We start from the raw sequence: 18,725 nt of genomic DNA, 5'->3' as shown, positions 1-18,725 counted from the left end.
AGGGGCACCAGTTCTAATCCTGGCTGCTCTGCTTCTGATACAGCTCTCTTTTATGGCCTGGGAAAGTAGTAGAATATGGTCAAACTCCTTGGGTCCCTGCACCCATATGGAAGAAGCTCCTAGCTCCTGGCTTCAGATAAGTTCAGCTCTGGCTGTTGCAGTCATTTGGGGGAATGAACCAACTGAATGGAAGACTTCTCGCTCTCTCTCTCTCTCTGTAACTCCCCTGTCTTTCAAAATAAATAAAAATAATTCTTTAAAAAATTAAGAGTGGGAATAGGAGAGGGATGAGGAAGAAGGGTGGCACATGGGCAGAAGGGAGGGTAGGGCAGGAAGTATCATTATGTTCCTGAATCTGTACATAAGAAATACAAAAACTAGTGTACCTCAAATAATTTTTTAAAAAGTATGGATATCATCTAAAACTTAAAAAATAACAAATGCTGTTGAGTATGTGAAGAAAAAGCTACCCAATACACTGTTGGTGGTACTATAAACTAGCACAATTATGGAAGATAGTATGGGGAGTCCCTAAAATTCTGAAAACAGAGCTACCATACTACCCAGCCATCCCACTCCAAAGGAAATGAAATCAGCATATGAAAGGTTTATCTGTAGTCCCATGTTTATTGCAGCTCAACTCACAGTAGCTAAGATATGGAATCAACTCTGAATTCCATCAACTGATGACTGGATAAAGAAAATGTGGCATATATACACAGGATGCAGTATTGCTCATCCATAAAAATAATGAAATCCTATCCTATGCAACAAAATGGGTACAATTGGAGAAGACAATTATGCTTAGTGAAATAAGTCAGATCAAAAATGACAAATATGTTTTTTCTGATTTCTAGTTAGCTATTATTTAGATTACAAGAAAAAAATCCTGAATGTGTAAGGGTGAAGTTGACATCTTTTGATTTGATTAGCATTTATAGCCCTTGGCTATATTCCTGTGGAACAGCAATCTCTTTACTTTTTACTTGTTGAATACAACATTTAGTGCAGTAAGCCTATGATTATAAAGTAAATTGGAAATATACTATCGCAAAAATTAAAAGAGAAAAAAGGAAGGAAGGAGGGGGGATAAGAGAGATATCCTTATGTTATTAGAATTGCATCTTTGAAATACATGAAATCTGTTCTCTTTATCTCAATAAAAATATATTTAAAAAAATAACCTTATGTCACATCAGAATACATGAGTTCAATTCCTTGGCTCTAAGATGGACATTTGGACATAACTGAGTAGACATTTTACCAGATTATTTCAATGCATTTATTCTTTAAAACAGTAGTTTTTTTTTCCTAGAGAAAAAAGGTAGTCAAGGAGTTAAATAAAAATCTGCCTGCAAAAGTTTCATCACAGAGTTGTTTGTATACTGCTGAAAAATTGGAGACAACCTAAATATACCACAGAAGACTATTTTAAAAATTTATGGTATATATATTTCATGGAACACTGCAAAAACCCATATTGTAAAGAATATTTTGTGACATAGGAAAATATTTATAATGTGATTATTCATGCTCTTTATTGTGCTTTGCTTATTTTGAAATTTTCTAAAATGATTATGTATGGGTACATAGCTTTTTCATATTCAAAAAATGAATAAGAAATAGCATTACTTTATAAACATAAATTTAAAGAAATAAATAAGTTTCATCTAGAATCTCATCACCCTGGATTATCACATTACTTTTAAAAGTATATTGTTTTATATTTTGTTGTCAATTTTTAATAAAAAACATATACAGCATATGAAATGTTTTGTTATTTGACTCTTACCTTACCAACTGAGAGATGTGAGCCAATTTATTTTTTGCCCTCCACATACTACCATAAATTTTATTTAGATAGTCAGAAATCCATCTCATAGTCAAGAAAAATAAACACATGATTTTTATAGCCACAAAAGTAATTTCTAGCAATGGGACCACAGAAAACACATTTAAAATTCTGACTTGCTGATCTGAAAAAGCTATTATTTAGGCTCAACATTGAATCTTTGGAAAATATTCACTAATAGAGTTATGTTCACTATTTCTCTCTATGCTCCCTGTAGTGATAAACAATTATTGGGTATAGGAAGGTTATAGAAGTTAGCAGTGAAAAGTAAACAATACTTCCCATCACCCAGAATTCTGACTCTAAATAAATTGTCATAGAAATTGAAAGTAGGTGTTAATTTTCAGAATAGGACAGATCTGTATCCCAGGTTCTGATGGATCCATTACAGGTGTTTCACCTATGTCCTTAAGCTCCCAGGGGGACAACAGAGATCCTAAGAGGGCTATAAGGGGCACTGAGACTGAAGATCATCCTAATTAAGTCCCTGACTTCTCCAACAGGAGCAGATGGAAGAGGTAAATGTTTTTGATGGTGTCTGATATTATTGGATCTGAAATCCAATGTCCTAGACCTGGAAGGGAGTTGCAGTTTTGAGGAGGAGATACTACACTGGAGAGCTGCTTGGTTTTGGCTGCCCTGTGACTAGAAAAGAAAAGAAGAACAAAAAAGATGATGCTATCTCTGTCACATGATCATGTTCCAGGATCAGACAGAACTGTGCTGCATGCCATAGAATGCTGATGATAACAGACCAAAGAGCAAAGCTAACATCATCACTATGACTTGTAAAACATGGCAAGAAGCCTAGACTGCAGGGAAAGAAGCTTCTGAACTGACTGTATCTAAACCAAAATGACTGTACCCAAATTGGCCTGAGATAATATTTTCTGCCAAAATGTAGAATGAGACTCAAAATAGGAACTGCGTTAATGAAAAATGAAAATCAGTTGAGTCCATATCTCGATGGTAGACTAATATACTCACACTTATTATCCCTCTCATTGTGAACATATTTCTGTGCAAAAAATGTACATGCAATCATCAGAAACTTATACCATCTCAGTCAATCTTAGTGAGAGAACACATATAGCTCAACTGAGTTCAAAAGGCGTTAAAAGGCAATTTAATGTTATACACTAAATGTCCATGAATGGTATAATAATATATATGAAAATGAAAACACAAAATGAACATGAGGAAATGTGAAATATACATAATTTGAAACTGCAGAATAGTCCTTTCTACATAAATACTATGCATATCATAAAAGAATGACATTTAATTACATGAAATTAAAACATTTAGGGAAAAATTCCCTTAAAAAGACCAAAAACAAAATAGTAATCAGAGAAAATACTAGCATTTGCAATCACTTTCACAGAAAATTACTAATTTTCTTAAAAATATAAAAACTACTGGAAATAAGAAAAAGACTAATAACCTCATAGACTAGCAGCCGTGACCAGACTAACAGGACATGAATCTATACATAAAAATGAAAGAAAAGTTCAAAGAAATGCACAACCAATTTGTAATTCTTAAAACATTTTTCACTATTTATATTGATTAAAAACAAATGATAGAATATTGTGTTGAAAGTAGAATCAGGCATTTTGTCATGTTGCAAGTGAGAAAGTTATTTCATGCAAAATTTTGAACATTTGAAATACTTATCAACATTTAAAATCCATATAACTTCACAAATAGGAGTTGTACATAAATGAAATCTTATTAGTGATTAGTATATTCAGAAAGCAGACATTGTTATATTATTTACAATGGAAATGATTACAAATAGCCCACTTTTTAATTGATAAGACCTGGACAAATACATTGTATCTAAACAATGTAATAAGGCAGTTCTATTTAAACAGACACAGAATTATTCCAGATAGATTTTTTTTTATTTTTTAGACAGGCAGAGTCGACAGTGAGAGAGAGAGACAGAGAGAAAGGTCTACCTTTGCCGTTGGTTCACCCTCCAATGGCCACCGTGGTTGGCGCGCTGCAGCCAGCGCACTGCGCTGATCCGATGGCAGGAGCCAGGTACTAATCCTGGTCTCCCATGGGGTGCAGGGCCCAAGGACTTGGGCCATCCTCCACTGCACTCCCTGGCCACAGCAGAGAGCTGGCCTGGAAGAGGGGCAACCAGGACAGAATCCGGTGCCCCGACCGGGACTAGAACCTGGTGTGCCGGCGCCGCAAGGTGGAGGATTAGCCTAGTGAGCTGCGGCGCCGGCCCCAGATAGATATTTTTAAGTGAAAATAAAAGCAAGATTGAACCATGTGTGTAGTCAGCATGATTATTACCATTCTGAAAACAATACCAGGAGATACACATTACTCATCTATGAGTATGTGCATACCATTCTTGAACCATATACAAGAGATTGATTACTAACTACAGTATCTCTGGGGGGGTAGGTGAAAAACTTAGAGACATTAATTGATAGGGGAGAAACTTCTTTTCCATTATGTAAAAGGCCTTCAAAAAGTTCATACATGCATTATTAGAAAATTATGCAGGAATTTCAAAAATTGGTTTCCCCCAAAATGAACTTATTCGTAAACTCCAGGAAAGGAGAGGAGGGGAGAGGAGAGGAAATGGAAAAGGAAAAGAAAAAGGTGAAAGAAAAATAGCTCAATATAAATACAAAGAGGCAACTTTGCACAACACCACCTAAACATTGTCTTCAAGGGATTGTCTCACTGAGGCCCTTCCTGTAAGCAACTAGAAAAGCTCAGTTTTATCCCAAACCCCAGCCTGCTTTAAGACTTTTCATTGACTCTGTTATGGGCTCATTTTGTCTCTCCTCCCCATCTTCCCTCATCCTTCCTTCCTGACTGTCAGACATATTAGAGAGTATTTCAAAAAGCTTGCAGAAAATGGAATTAAAAGATAACTTTCTTGGTGCAAACAAGTTTTGAATGCCATGCATACATTTCCATAATATGGGTTTTCCATTAACTTTCTAAAGATCTTTCTTCCAAACAAACTTATTTTTCTTTTTCTTTTTCTTTCTTTTTTTTTTTTTTTTTTTTTTTTTGACAGGCAGAGTGGATAGTGAGAGAGAGAGACAGAGAGAAAGGTCTTCCTTTACCGTTGGTTCACCCTCCAATGGCCGCCGCGCACCACGCTGATCCGAAGCCAGGAGCCAGGTGCTTCTCCTGGTCTCCCATGCGGGTGCAGGACCCAAGCACTTGGGCCATCCTCCACTGCACTCCCGGGCCACAGCAGAGAGCTGGACTGCAAGAGGGGCAACAGGGACAGAATCCAGCACCCCGACCGGGACTAGAACCCAGTGTGCCGGCGCCACAGGCAGAGGATTAGCCTATTGAACTGCGGTGCCGGCCCCAAACTTATTTTTCAATTCCATTTTCCATTTTGGCATCTTATATCCAGAACCTTAGGAGGTGATCTTATTTGTTAAAGGGAAAGGTTTTTACAAGTTAATGAAGTTAAAATGGCATCATTAGGGTGGACCCCAATCTGGCATGACTGCTGTTCTTATAAAAGGGAAATCCGGGCACACATAGAGAGTGAAAATGATGTGAAGAGACACAGAGAGAAGACAGTGATCTTTACGTGGAGAGAGAGGGAGGGAAAGAGAGAGAGGGAGAGAAATAAAGAGGCCATATCCTCCCTAGTTTGTCATCTTGTGGAATAGTAGTCCCAGGAAACTAACACAGTGATCTACCCTATTCTTTCCCCCTTCCCAAACTTACTTCCCTTTTCCAAAAGTAGTATCCACAGGCTTATGGAGTATAAATTATTCCAATTCCCTTTCTTTACTCCATGTAATAGCATAGTTTTTCCTGTTCTGAACAAAACAAAATAAGAAAAAGCCCAATTCTGGCAGTTTCTCCAAAACCAAAGGATTCTTCCTCCCAAGAAGGCAGTGATGAAGCAGGTAGACTTAGAGTACTTCTATTCATTTATGTTTGTCCTGGTTAAATAAAGCTATCATCCTTGCAGTGGCCACAGGGCATTCTACCGTAAGCTATCCAATAATTTACCTAATCATAGTCTATATCATCAGATGTGAATTTCGTTTTCCAGTTTCCACAACTGGATAAATTCCTTAGAGGTGGTCTTTATGACTCAGAAGGTAGTCACGTCTTGAATTATTTGAAAATATTCTCACATAGCCCTCTGGAAAACATGACAATTTTAAGCTTGTTTTTAGTTTTAATAATCAGAAAAAGCATTAATGATATTCTAGTCATGCTCTATTATTTAAAGTGTAAAACATAGGCCCACAAACTTTCTGTAAAGTGTGAGAAAGTGAATACTTTCAGCCTCTTGCAGTTCTGCTACTGTAGTCCAAAACCGGCCATGAACAGTATTGTAATTGAATGATCATGGCTAGCTTTCAGGAAAATCTGACTTTGGATATTGAACTTGAATTTCAAATAATCGTCACCCATCACAAAATATTATTCCACTTTTGATTTTCTCAGTTTTTTTTTTTAAGGTCGAAGTCATAGTTCACAGTCAATATAAAAACAGGTGGCAGTCAGGATGTAATCCACAGGCTTTAATTTGCCAATCCATGGTGTAGAATTTAGTGCTTTGAGAACCCTTTTTTGACAGGCAGAGTTAGTTAGACAGTGAGAGAGAGACAAAGAGAAAGGTCTTCCTTTTCCATTGGTTCACCCCACAAATGGCAGCCACGGCCTGTGCGCTGTGCCAATCCGAAGCCAGGAGCCAGGTGCTTCCTCCTGGTCTCCCATGCGAGTGCAGGGCCCAAGCACTTGGGTCATCCTCCACTGCCCTCCTGGGCCACAGCAGAGAGCTGGACTGGAAGAGGAGCAATTGGACAGAATCCAGTGCCCTGACCAGGACTAGCACCTGGGGTACCAGTGCTGCAGGCAGAGGATTAGCCAAGTGAGCTACGGTGCTGGCCTGAGAAGCCATTTTCCAATCTAGTACAAAATTCCTCCTTAAGAAGAAACTTCAACTTGCCTGAAGGCTCACATGTCTCTTGCCTATTCCCCAGTATTAAGACTAACGGGCACCCCACTTCTTAGAATAGCCACAAGGTGAGTTTATGTGACTGCACATTAATTGCTGTCAGTGTAAGTGCAAATTACAGTTGAACACATTATCGAAAGATTTAAAGACTATCTATGCCTCTAATTTCTCATAAAATTTCCCATGATTTAGGCAAGACCATTGGCTTTATGTTTAGAATCAAAATGCATTGCACTCCTTTCTTTCCTTCCCTACTGCCTTCTCTCTATTTAGATGTATAAGATGGAACTTCTGAAAGCTTTCAGAAAATAAATGAAAAGATGAATTTATTTTGGTGCAAGTTTTTGAAATCCCTGCATAATTTTCATAGTACACATTTTCCATGAAATTTAACATTTTTGCAACAAAATGAATGTTTTTATACTATTTTCCACAAACTTTTTAAAGTAGCCCATGCATCTACTCACCCCACAGAATTCCTCTAGAGTACACAGGCTTTTGCAAGATGCAGTAGGCTTATTTTGAGCATGAAAGAAACTGCCATTAATCTATCAATCTGGTACTGAAGAACTATTGTTGAGGATATTGTTGACCATGCAACAATGCATTCTTTGTATGATCTTTGTCTCAGAGAAACAATTAGACCTCTGCTATTTTTAGCATTTTTTTGCTGCATAAACTTACCAAGTCTCTTTCTTACCTCCTGACTCTATTTTCTTATTAACTCACCTTCTTTATGTGCATTGAAATTTTTTATTACATGAATTTTATGTCACTTTGTAAGATTTGCCTTCTCTTTTCTTTCTTTCTTTTTTTTTTTTTTGATCCTTATATAGGTGCTATTCATGTGTCCAAACTTAAAAATGGGGGTGGGAAGTACCATGCAGACTTGTTGAAAGCCCAGTTGTGACAAGGGTGAAAGGAGGATGGCCCTAAAGCAGGGAGATGATCTTTCTGCTTTTTCTTAGAATTGCCTTTGAGTCTCCAGCCATTGCCAATAAAATCAGATCTATCTTGCACATCTTTTGTGTAATGACTGCATGTGCCATGCTGCCCTGCAAGCCTGGATAGTGATCCCTCAAGGGTCTGCAGACCCTCAGGCTGGAAGTTCTCTGTGCACACTGGGTCAAAGCACAGGAAGGAGCAGGGGCCAGAGAGCCTGCCCTAGGGGTTTATTTGCAAGTTGTCGGGAGTGACAGCAAAGAGCTGGGCTGCTTGATGAATCCAACGAACAGAAAAATCTGTCAAAACACGCAGAACGCTCATTGCAGGGATCGTGGAAACATTGCCTATTTGTTTGGAGCACATTTAATTATTTTTAAACATATGCAGTCTGTAGTTCAGTGAACATGTCAGGGATAATAGAGGAAGAAAAGCAAATTGGGGGAAGGCGGTGCTGGTCCTGGAGCGACTCCTCTTCGCAGCTGGCTGGTGCGAGAAGCAGTCGATTCCCTCCAAAGTGTGGCACCCTGTCTGTCACCTAATGAAACGCAGTGGGGGGATTAATGTCATTAGCACGGGGCCGGCATGCTGTGTAGTAAACAGATATACATCCTCGCTCATTTGGGGGAGTACTTCTCAGCTCCAACCCACTGGCCTGCAAAGGTCACTCACAGCCATCTATTAGTTAAATGGGAAGAAATGATGTCCATTGAGCCTTGTGGTTGGTTTTAGTGAGAGAAGTCGCTGGGGATTCTGGCACCTACCCTAACCCCTCCCTCCTCCCTTTTCACTCAACCTAATTGGAGCTTAGATTTCTTCTTTGTGGGGAACCTGAGGTAACTAGAGAAGATAAAAGCCCTACAAGCAAATGCTTTACAGAAGAAAAAAATTGTTTTATTTTGATAACCAACTTTACTGTGGAGCATGGAAAAAAACTTAGGGCATTGCTGCTTGGATATCATGACCATCTCTCTTCTGTTCTGAACCAAGAGCTGTTTCCACATATGCACACAGGCAAAGCTGAAGGCCCAGAAATGCTGGTGTTCACTTTTCCCTAATCCACAGGAATGTGAACAGCAAATAGCTATGAGGGACTAAAAAATAATTTTTTGTATTCTTAGGAAACATAAAACCCTAATCTTAAAGTAATAGTCAAAACGGTTGGAAGGCGGAAAAATAACAGAAAAAAGTTAAGAGGAAGAATAGGCACTTCCCCAGGGTGGGGATGAGAAATGCACAGCCACAAACAGAAAACTTCAATTCAGTGGAACAATATCCAGAAGCCTCAAAATAGAACCTGGGGGAATCTAGAGAGCAACAGAAGAAAAAGAAAAGGAAGAAATAACAACCAACAAAAACGGGAGGATTGTTTGAGGGAAATGTGGTAGAGAAAATTTAGAGTTGACCGAATATAACACAAACAGTTGATAAAGCAAAGAGAAACATAAGTGTTGCCTTGTAAAAATTTGCCTTCTTTCTTTATCTAAGCATAGCACTCTACCAAAAGCTTTGTGCTATGTTCTGGTGTTTTTGAGTGATATGATGTACTGTGACAATAGATACTATTATCAAACAAACTATATAAATGAAAAATAAAGGAAGAAGAAATTCAGAATGATTTTTATTTGTTATGTCACAAATGCGATTTGGCGATCTCTTCCACAACCCCCTGTATTCCTGAGACTCGTGTCCCATGAAGAACACTGTGGCAGAGTTAATATTTCTTGCTAACAATGAGTCAATAAGGGAGAAGAGATGTGGTGGACAGGAAGAGTTTACCATCATAAACAACACAAGCAAGGGAGCAAAAAACAGAAATAGCCTAAGAAGGAACAAGGACAAATTTAAATAGTTCTAACTGGAAAATGATTGTGTTCAATCTCTAGACTCACAGCTTTGGAGTAGCAATGAAGTAAGAACTTGATGCTAATGTTTGCTGTCTGCACCGGTCAACAGGTCAGGACAGAGCCTCAGACCCTTCTCCTAGAACCGATCCATCAAGCAGGAAGAGAGTGCTCTGGTGCCTCTGGCTGCTCAGGAGGCCAGGTGTGTAAGCCCAACCCTTTATACCATGGAGGCCTCACATTGTCCCGAGGAACATGGTGATCCCAGTGAAGAGATTGCTGTGCTGCCTGATCAGCTGCTTCCTTGTCCACCTAAAGTCACTGATTTTTGTACTCCTCACCAGGCCAGAGTTGACTCTCTCTTGATGCAAATAGAGAGGACCCCTGTTGTTCTTAATGATTGGATTTAGGCTCTGGGGCCAGGCTTGGGGAAGCTGGTCCTGGCTTATCTCTCCCTGGCTCTACTCCTTTGAATCCAGGTTTCAATGCAGTCCCCTTCCCTCTGGTTCCTTTCTCTTTTATCAAGACACTCATGCCCACAGATGCTTGGATTTGTAGTAGGATAACGGAGGGGCAGAGCCAGACGAACCCTGTCTAGGGATGGTCCTAATTCTGTCCCCCAGAATTTTGTTTACCAAAACTTATTTTTAAAATTTAAATTTAATATGACTTAATATATTGTAGTAAAACTCATGCTTGTGAACAAGAGGGCTAACTAATGAAACCAGGCATTGTTGATGCTCTTTCAGATGTAACTGTGTCAGATACAGAAGGGATCTCCTCCACATTTCATGTATTTTTTTTCCCCACAGGCAGAGTGGACAGTGAGAGAGAGACAGAGAGAAAGGTCTTCCTTTTGCCATTGGTTCACGCTCCAATGGCCGCCGCGGCCAGCGCACTGCGGCTGGTGCACCGCGCTGATCCGAAGGCAGGAGCCAGGTGCTTCTCCTGGTCTCCCATGCGGGTGCAGGGCCCAAGCACTTGGGCCATCCTCCACTGCACTCCCGGGCCATAGCAGAGAGCTGGCCTGGAAGCTCCACATTTAATTATAGGGAAATCCTGGATTCCCTGCTCCCATATAATTGATTGGCTACTGATAATGAGCTTTTTTTCTTCTTCCTCTCTCTTCTTCCCCCTGCATCTTCCTCTTCCTTCTGTTCTTCCCCTTCCTCCTCCTCCTCCTCCTCCTCTTCTTTCTTCTTCTATATGTAAAAATATCTTAGATGACTCCATCTTGCCTGGCCAAATCTAGAATTCTCATAGCTAATAAAAAAAAAAAAACCTTTCCAACTGGGGCCATGTTTTTATCTCTGGTGTCCAATGACTATATAAAGGATAAGAACGAAGCCAGAGTGATTTATATGTGTCATTAGAAACAATGTGCTTTAAGGTTTTATAAACATGTACAGTATGGGACATATTAGATATAACATTTGGATAACACAAAACACATAGCAACCTTGCACAGTTATAAATTTGATCCAGAGAGAGAGAGTCAAGGTATTTTTCCATTCCTTTCTTTGCTTGCCATGGGGCCTTCAGGATAAGGAAGAGTATAGTGGTCTGGGGCCCTGGCTTGATTTCAGAATAGGCAATGGGAGCCTGTGTCTTTCCTTTGGACGTTTTTGCACTAGAATCATCTGGAAGACTCATTAACATAAATATGAATGCACAAATTCCACCTCCAGAAATTCCAATTCAGTAGTTTGTGCTGAAGCCTAAGACTGCATTTTAATAAGTGCCCCCTCCAATCTCAAGGCAGGGATTTTATAAGGTAGGGATCATATTATTTGAAATATTTATTCTATCTTATAGTGACAGCCTGGGAAATAACTTATCAGGAAGGCAAGAGGTGTAACAGTATGCATGAGGAGATCTAGTCCCCTTCGCTAAAGGCATAATAATCACTTTAGGACAACTAGGGTCACCCTGATGATATTGTCCTGTTTATATTACAGAGGATTATCTAGTCTCACTCCCTCCAACAGTCTGTCTATAGCTTCTACCAAGTGGCCATACATAATTGCAGAGAATTTGGAAGTTATTCCACTTAATTCCTCATATTAAGGATTAGGACTAGAACAAAACGTGTGTGGTTCACGTGGCCATATGTGTATGATTATAGTTATATGTGCAACTTATAGACATGAGGCCTTGAGCAAGAAAGGACATCTTTCTTTTAAAAAGTGGCTTAGTGGGTGGTGCTTTGTAAGTAGCATAACACACACAAGCACATACATGCACACACACATGCAGAGCAAGATGTACTGTTTGGTACTTAATGGTTTGGACTCATACCAAAGGCAAACCACTTGAGAAAAACCTTGCCAATTCAAGGACTGCATAAGGTGACAGAATCCCCTCTATGAAACGTAAATTTCCCTCTCACTGCCCAGCTGGCCAATTGTTCCAATCCAGTAAATCGCAGATTCAACAAACACATTTAGAGAAGAGGAGGAGATGAGTAACACCAAGCTGTGCCGATAAGAAGGCCAGGGCTGAGTCTTTGAATTTGTGCACAATGGAATAAATACCTTTTATTCACTCGCCCCACTAAGCAAACAACACTAGGAAAATCATTTTCCAATTAGTCAGCAGGTTTCAGCATCATTACCTTTGAGATCAGATTTGCTACCATTCAAAAATGCATCAGAGACAGTGTAGGAAGAGTTAAGCATCATTCCTGGCATGTGAAGTCTGGGAGGAGGTGAAATTAGATTAGCTGCAGGAAAATGGGAGGGTTTACATTACCAGAGGGGCTCTACCTGGCTCCAGGCTTAACAGTGAACAGCGCTTTCAGCATATGGCATTACAATGGATTAGTGATCAAGTACTATTAATCCTAATAGATCGTCTTTTGAACCTCAGTGGCTTGTTAGGTGAGAAAAAAATTGTCTGTCCCCAAAGTGTCAGGTGAAACTCTCGTTTGAGGTAAGACTACCATGTGGAGATGGGTCTCCATCTGGTGGCTTCCTTTTGTGAAACTCCACCAGAAGGTGTTTTAATGAGGCTTTTATAGCAGGCACCACCTGCCACTAATCTTCCCCTCTAAAAAGGTGTAATTGAGGGTTGGTTTTACAGTATGGCTCATATCCTAACCTGGGGAATTCATCAAGAAATGCAAATCTGGGTGGGATGGTATAATCATGAAATGCCATTTTGGCTTTTGGTTTAGACTGAAGTGGTTATAGAAATTTGTGGTTGGCTAATTACAACCAGCTATATAGTAGCTTCCCCTTTGAGTTAGATTAATACGTGTGTCATCTAAGAATTAAATAACCAAGTTGATGGTGACCATATGTCTTCATTCAATTCTTTGCACATGTAAAGAGTTGCAATGCTGCTAGTGCTTCACACAATTTAAAGGTTTCATTTACACTATTAAGGTTTAACTGGTTTGGATTTATCACACATTCATCCTAGTATGTGTTTCAGTTCTATGATGTATTATTTCAATGAGACATGAACAAATTACAAAATCACTGAGATGCTTTCATCTATGGGATTTAGGGAGTAGTCGTTTTTCTTTATTCCTTAATTGAAGACACAGATTATTGTCACACTGCTATCCTAGCCAATTGTTTAGTGGTAATCCTGCTCAGGATTGTGCTTTAATGCTAAGATCCTGCAGAAAGATGAGTACAATAGAGAAAATTTGATTTTTTAATTAAAAAAATGAACTCAGTCCTTACTATAGTTCAGCTTTTTTGTTATAAATTAAGAAATACTAATGGTAATATCAATAACACATTACAATGATACAGACCCTGTCTTGCAATAGAGCAATATCGTTTTGCTTTTTACTCCTGTGCTGCTCAGAAGAAAGTCATTTTCTTCGCCACTGCCACCTCAGAATATCATGTTAAGAAACAGCTTAGCTACATATAAATCAACAAAATAATATGTATGTTTGGGTAAGTCTCAATATTTGAATTTAATCTGTATTCTGTTTTGGATATCAAAGATATACATAACCCCTCTTTCGTTGACATTTGATTTCTTGTGTAATAAGAGTATTATAAATTATTCCCAAAATACTCCCAAATTTAAGCTCAGCATACAGTTTGAGTTTTCAATGGTGTTTATAAATGTAAAACATGATTGTTAAAGCAGGAGTCATAAACTGGTAACCCCAAGGCTAAATCTGACCTGTAGTGTTAGATGTGGGGATTTTTGTATTTTGGTCTGAACAAGCTTTGTGTTTCTTAATACAAATTGTAACCAATATGGACATGATATGCTCTTTCCTGTCTGCCAAGACCCTATTTATTCTCTAATCACACATCTAAGCACATTGACAAAACCTAACCCCAGACATACGATAATGAGGCTCATTTTCACATAAGTTTGTGAAAGGTGGTCCCATTACTGTAGAATCAGCCCCTGAACATATCTCCATGCAAGTGCTGAAGCCCTCAGGGATGGATCTGTGAGGAAGATGGCAGGCTCCCTACCCAATTAGCAGGATCACAGAAGACAAATCTGCCAGTTGTAGAACTAAATATTTTATAACCATTTTGCTTCCACATCCACAATATCCTTGGTGTACAACCAGGAACTGGAAACTGGAAGGGCGGGATAGGTAAGAGGAAAATAAAAATATATTACTTACAGTAGTCTCCTCTTAGGGAAAGGTTTTATGACCAGAATTTCAAAACATCTAATTGTAACCTCAACATTCCTGATGCCTTTCTCCAGAAAATTTTCAGTTCCCTTTGACATGCATCATTACAACTAATCCTGCCAAGGAAAAATAATGCTGGCTTCCATGTTTCCTTCACAAGAGGATGGACAATTATTTATTTTGGAAATTTAGCTTTGGACAAATGAGAGAAATTGGTTCATCCTTCCTCCCAAAAATCCATTGATGTTAATATAGGGGGAATTAGCCCCTGAACATGTTGGCATGCATGTGTTGAAGTCCTAGGGTATGGATCTGTAAGTAAGATGGCAGGCCCCCACCTACAGTGTGAAGCTTAGATGGCTGCAGGATGCACAGCCTAGCTCCTGGGACTGCTGGCTCTGTTCATACATTCCCTTAAACCTGGACCCAACTCCTCCAGGCCTCAGCTTCTTACTCTTTCCTTTAATCCCATCATCAGACCCAGCCTGAGGAATTCTCATGATGCAAGATGTTGTTGTTGTTTCCTCACTTAGTGCTACCATTAAGTCTCTTTTATTGTCGCTGGAGGCTCTTGACTATTAGAGTGCCCTGTCCACCCCCTATTTGCAGGGCATGCAGGCTCATCCTTCTACAACCTATAGCCCACACCTGTTCACTCCTCTCTCTCCAGTTTAAATTTCTAATCAACAACGACATACTTTTATTAAGAACTGTGTTGTGAAATATTTTTATGCACCCTGTGATTTGGGGCTTTTAAGCATAAAACCTTAATCCAAGGGAATGGTTGTTTGGATAAAAATTAATAGCAGCAGAGGGACTGCAATGGTATAAAAGGATGGTCTTAGAGTAGCCCCAAATTTTACCATGCTTTGCTACTACTTAAGACAGGTTTAGAGTAAAATATTTGATTCCTTATAGACAAATTTAGTCATTTTTAAAAGAATTATGAGAAGTGAATTGACCTTTAAAATGTACCATTTCAACGGTCTTTGTGAGGATGGAACAGTTTTCCAGGTGTGTTTTCTGGTACTTTTAGGACTTAAAAGTAGTCAGAATGGAGGGATATTGACTAAAACCTTGTGGTCCCATGCTTGCAAATATGAGCAGGTGAATAATCCCTTCTTTGGCCCAGAAGTCAAAGAAATTTCTTTAGTCTTTTCTTCCTCCTGCAATATCCTCCAGCATATTTATACTAGGTTGTCTTTTGGGTCACATTCACATACCCAGCTATCTTCAGTTCACTACTATTTGCCCCCATTCATTATGTCTTTATTTCGCTCTTCAGGATTCAGCTTCCCATCCTTCCTGTGATAGCCCCAGGAGCCTTGCAATGTGCCATTCTTCCCCTGGAGAATCCACCTGGAAATTAATTTTCCCCTCTCAGTCTTTCTAAACAAATCCCAAATATGAGGTTGGCTAACCTTGACATTTTATTGTTGCCTGGCATTTACCCTCTATCGTCCTCAGTATGTCACATATGTTTGTAATTGAGGCCAGGAAAGTTTTAAGAGAAAAGAAGAAGAAAGCAAAGAGGAGAGAGATGGGGAAGAGGAGCAGAGAACCAGAAAGGAGAACTACAAAAATAAAATCTTTGTTTTAGATAAATAATTTAGGTAATGACCCATCTCTCTAGAATCAGATAAAAATATAGGCAGCCAAAATGTTGGAGAATCTCAGTATAATCAAGAGAATTACTCACCCAAGACACAATAATAGATCTAGTGGATGTCTCTGAAAACAAGTTGGTAGCATCTGGCAAAGATTCACAGAAGCACTTATCTGGCTTGTGTGTCTGGAAGATTCCTGAACCAGCATGAAGGATTTTGATTCAGTAGACCTGCATCAAATTCCAGGAATCCTAGCTTCTAACAGCCATCCACAGTGATTTTGATATTATTCTCAAGGAAGAATATTTCAAAGTTGTGGGATATTTCATCAAAATTTTCTGTACGCTCGTTGGCCCTTTGAGAATCCTGACTGAGCAGTTTAAGATGAATGTGTATACAGAAAGAGAATCTTGCACAGAGAAATACTAAATTTTATTGATTTTTTAAAATTTAGAGAAAGGCTGTCTTGGACCAGTTGTGCTAAATAAAGCACACGTAAGCATTAAACAAAATGCAGGGAAGCATCCAGCTTCTGAAGCAGTTATTGTCCCCTCACCAAAAGAAGAGAAATGATTATAGGCAGCACAGGCCAGATATGTAATGTGGGTGTTAAGACGCTGTTTACAAAACCAATGTGGGAAGGCTGGAATTTCCAGGCTGAAAGCCATGTGTGTATACAGTTCCTCAGCTTGCATTCTAGAGAAACCCAAAGTTTGTTTGCTACAGGTGCAAATGTCACACTGCAGCAAAATTGGTACATTCCATGGCACCAAAGCTGAAACATTTCCCTGCCTTTCCTATACCACTTTCCTTTTCTGCTTGTGCCGCTTCATTTCAAAAGCATCTGATTCCAATAAACTATGACCATTTACAGCATTAGTGCCTAACACCCTCATGCCAGCTGACACCACCATAAAGTGTGAAACTAGCAAACAGCAGTTAAGTATCTTCAGATAATCATGATGAATAAGCTTGAGGCAACACCAGTTTGTTGTTGTTTCTAAATAGCCTCTTCTCGTATTTTTAGGGTGGAAGTGATGTTTATCATCATTGGATGATCTCATATATAAAGAACTTCAAATCAACTAAAGCAACATTATCCAAACATGGAAAGTAATGGTAGCATTACAGTCTTTGGGCAACAGAATGACTTGATTCAATAATTTTTGGCTGGGTCAACCAGAACTTGAAATTTACGTTTCTCTTTCTATCATATAAATAAGATTGCAGACAGATATGATCTACTACTGTATAAAATAAACTGCTTTTTTTTAACATTTGGATCTGTATATGCATTCATTATGGAGCTTATCTTTTATTTCTAAAGCTTGAAACTTGATGCAACAGTAACTATCAGCAACCCAGCCTGGCTGCTTATTTAGAAGAAGGTTTCCTTCTTACTTTAATCCATAGGACTTGCTATTTTGACAGTATTTGACTTCATCCCTGATTGATCTTGAACTGGCATGCATTAAAAGGCTCTACTCAAATGAGAAGTGCCATGGAAATAGGCATCTTTCATCTCTGGAAGCTAAAGAGCCCTGTGCCACATGGTGAGGTGGCAGTTTCTTTGATCAACCTTTCTTTGCTCAAGCCCAGATACTGAGTCACCCTACCAGGCATAGCAATACAATAGGCAGTCAGTATCCCAATGGAACCAATGCTAAGCAGTGATTGGGAATTTCCATCAGAGCATCTTAATCCACTAGCTTGAGTTGTCACCATGAGTTCCACTAGGCCCATTAAAATGACTTCAGGTCACCTCCACTGAGCCTTCCCATTCACTCCAAAACAATTATCCTAATCCCCTTAGCAGGCCCAATCCCTTAACACTTATGAAGTGCCCTCCTATGCAGGGTGCTGACATTTTCCAACAACACTAGCCTCTTTGAAATGCCAATCAAAAGTCCCTCTTGTTAAAATACACGACCCTCTCTGCAAGTATAAACAGACCTTCATACATCATCACCACCACCATCATTAAAAAGCACTTACAGAGCACCCACCTGTGTCTGATGCTGCGCTGCTGGGCCCAGAACATGCAAGTGCTGGAAGTGCTGACCTGAGGAAGGAGCAGTTACAGACCCGCCACTTCAAGGTTCTTCTGCTGCTTATTTAATGTAGACTCTGCCTAAGGGCATGGGCCTGCAGCAGACCATTTCTGGTGGCTGGGTAATTGCCCCAAGAGGATTAATTAGCTGCTTGACAGAGCAGATCATGGAACAGTAGTGTGTAACAAAGCTCACCATTAAAGTTTTACCAAAATACTACTTCCCAAAACTTTAGTTACTACTCATAAGTACTTGACTAATTGGTTCTGCATGGGCTGATTCACAAGGACCTTTCACAGTGTTTGCCTTTCTCCTACAAATTGTCACCATTTTGACTGTTCACCGCTAAGGGAGGTGAAGAGAGTCACTGATGGTTCAACTTTGGGCTGTTGGCCAGCAAGTCCAGATCATTCTACCACCTACCAGCCAGGAAACTTTGGGGAAGTCAATAAACTCTTTGGGCTTCAGTTTTCTCTAAGGTAAAATGAGAACCACAGCACATATCAAGGACTGTTTTGGAGGTTAAGTGAAAAAAAATGGGGTGAACATTTAATGCTTGGGACTCAGTGGTGTGAGAGAAAGCATGCTTAAATCTACCAGGAGGATTCATTAAGTCTAAGGAGACTTTTGAGAAGTGAAGCTGGGGAGGCCTTGCATTGCTGAGGAGCTTAGTGAGAAAGAAGTTCCACTAGAAGAAGTAAATGAGACAAAGGGGAGACATTTAAAGCAAGCAAAAATAAGGCAGGAAAGAACAAAGAATCACAATGCCTAAGACAAAAGAATTCATTAGAAGTAATAAAAGAGTGTGAAACATGAGAGAGAGAGAA

This window comes from Lepus europaeus, chromosome 12, assembly GCF_033115175.1.
Source record: "Lepus europaeus isolate LE1 chromosome 12, mLepTim1.pri, whole genome shotgun sequence".
In the NCBI taxonomy this organism is placed as follows: domain Eukaryota; kingdom Metazoa; phylum Chordata; class Mammalia; order Lagomorpha; family Leporidae; genus Lepus; species Lepus europaeus.
This window is presented reverse-complemented; position numbering follows the sequence as displayed.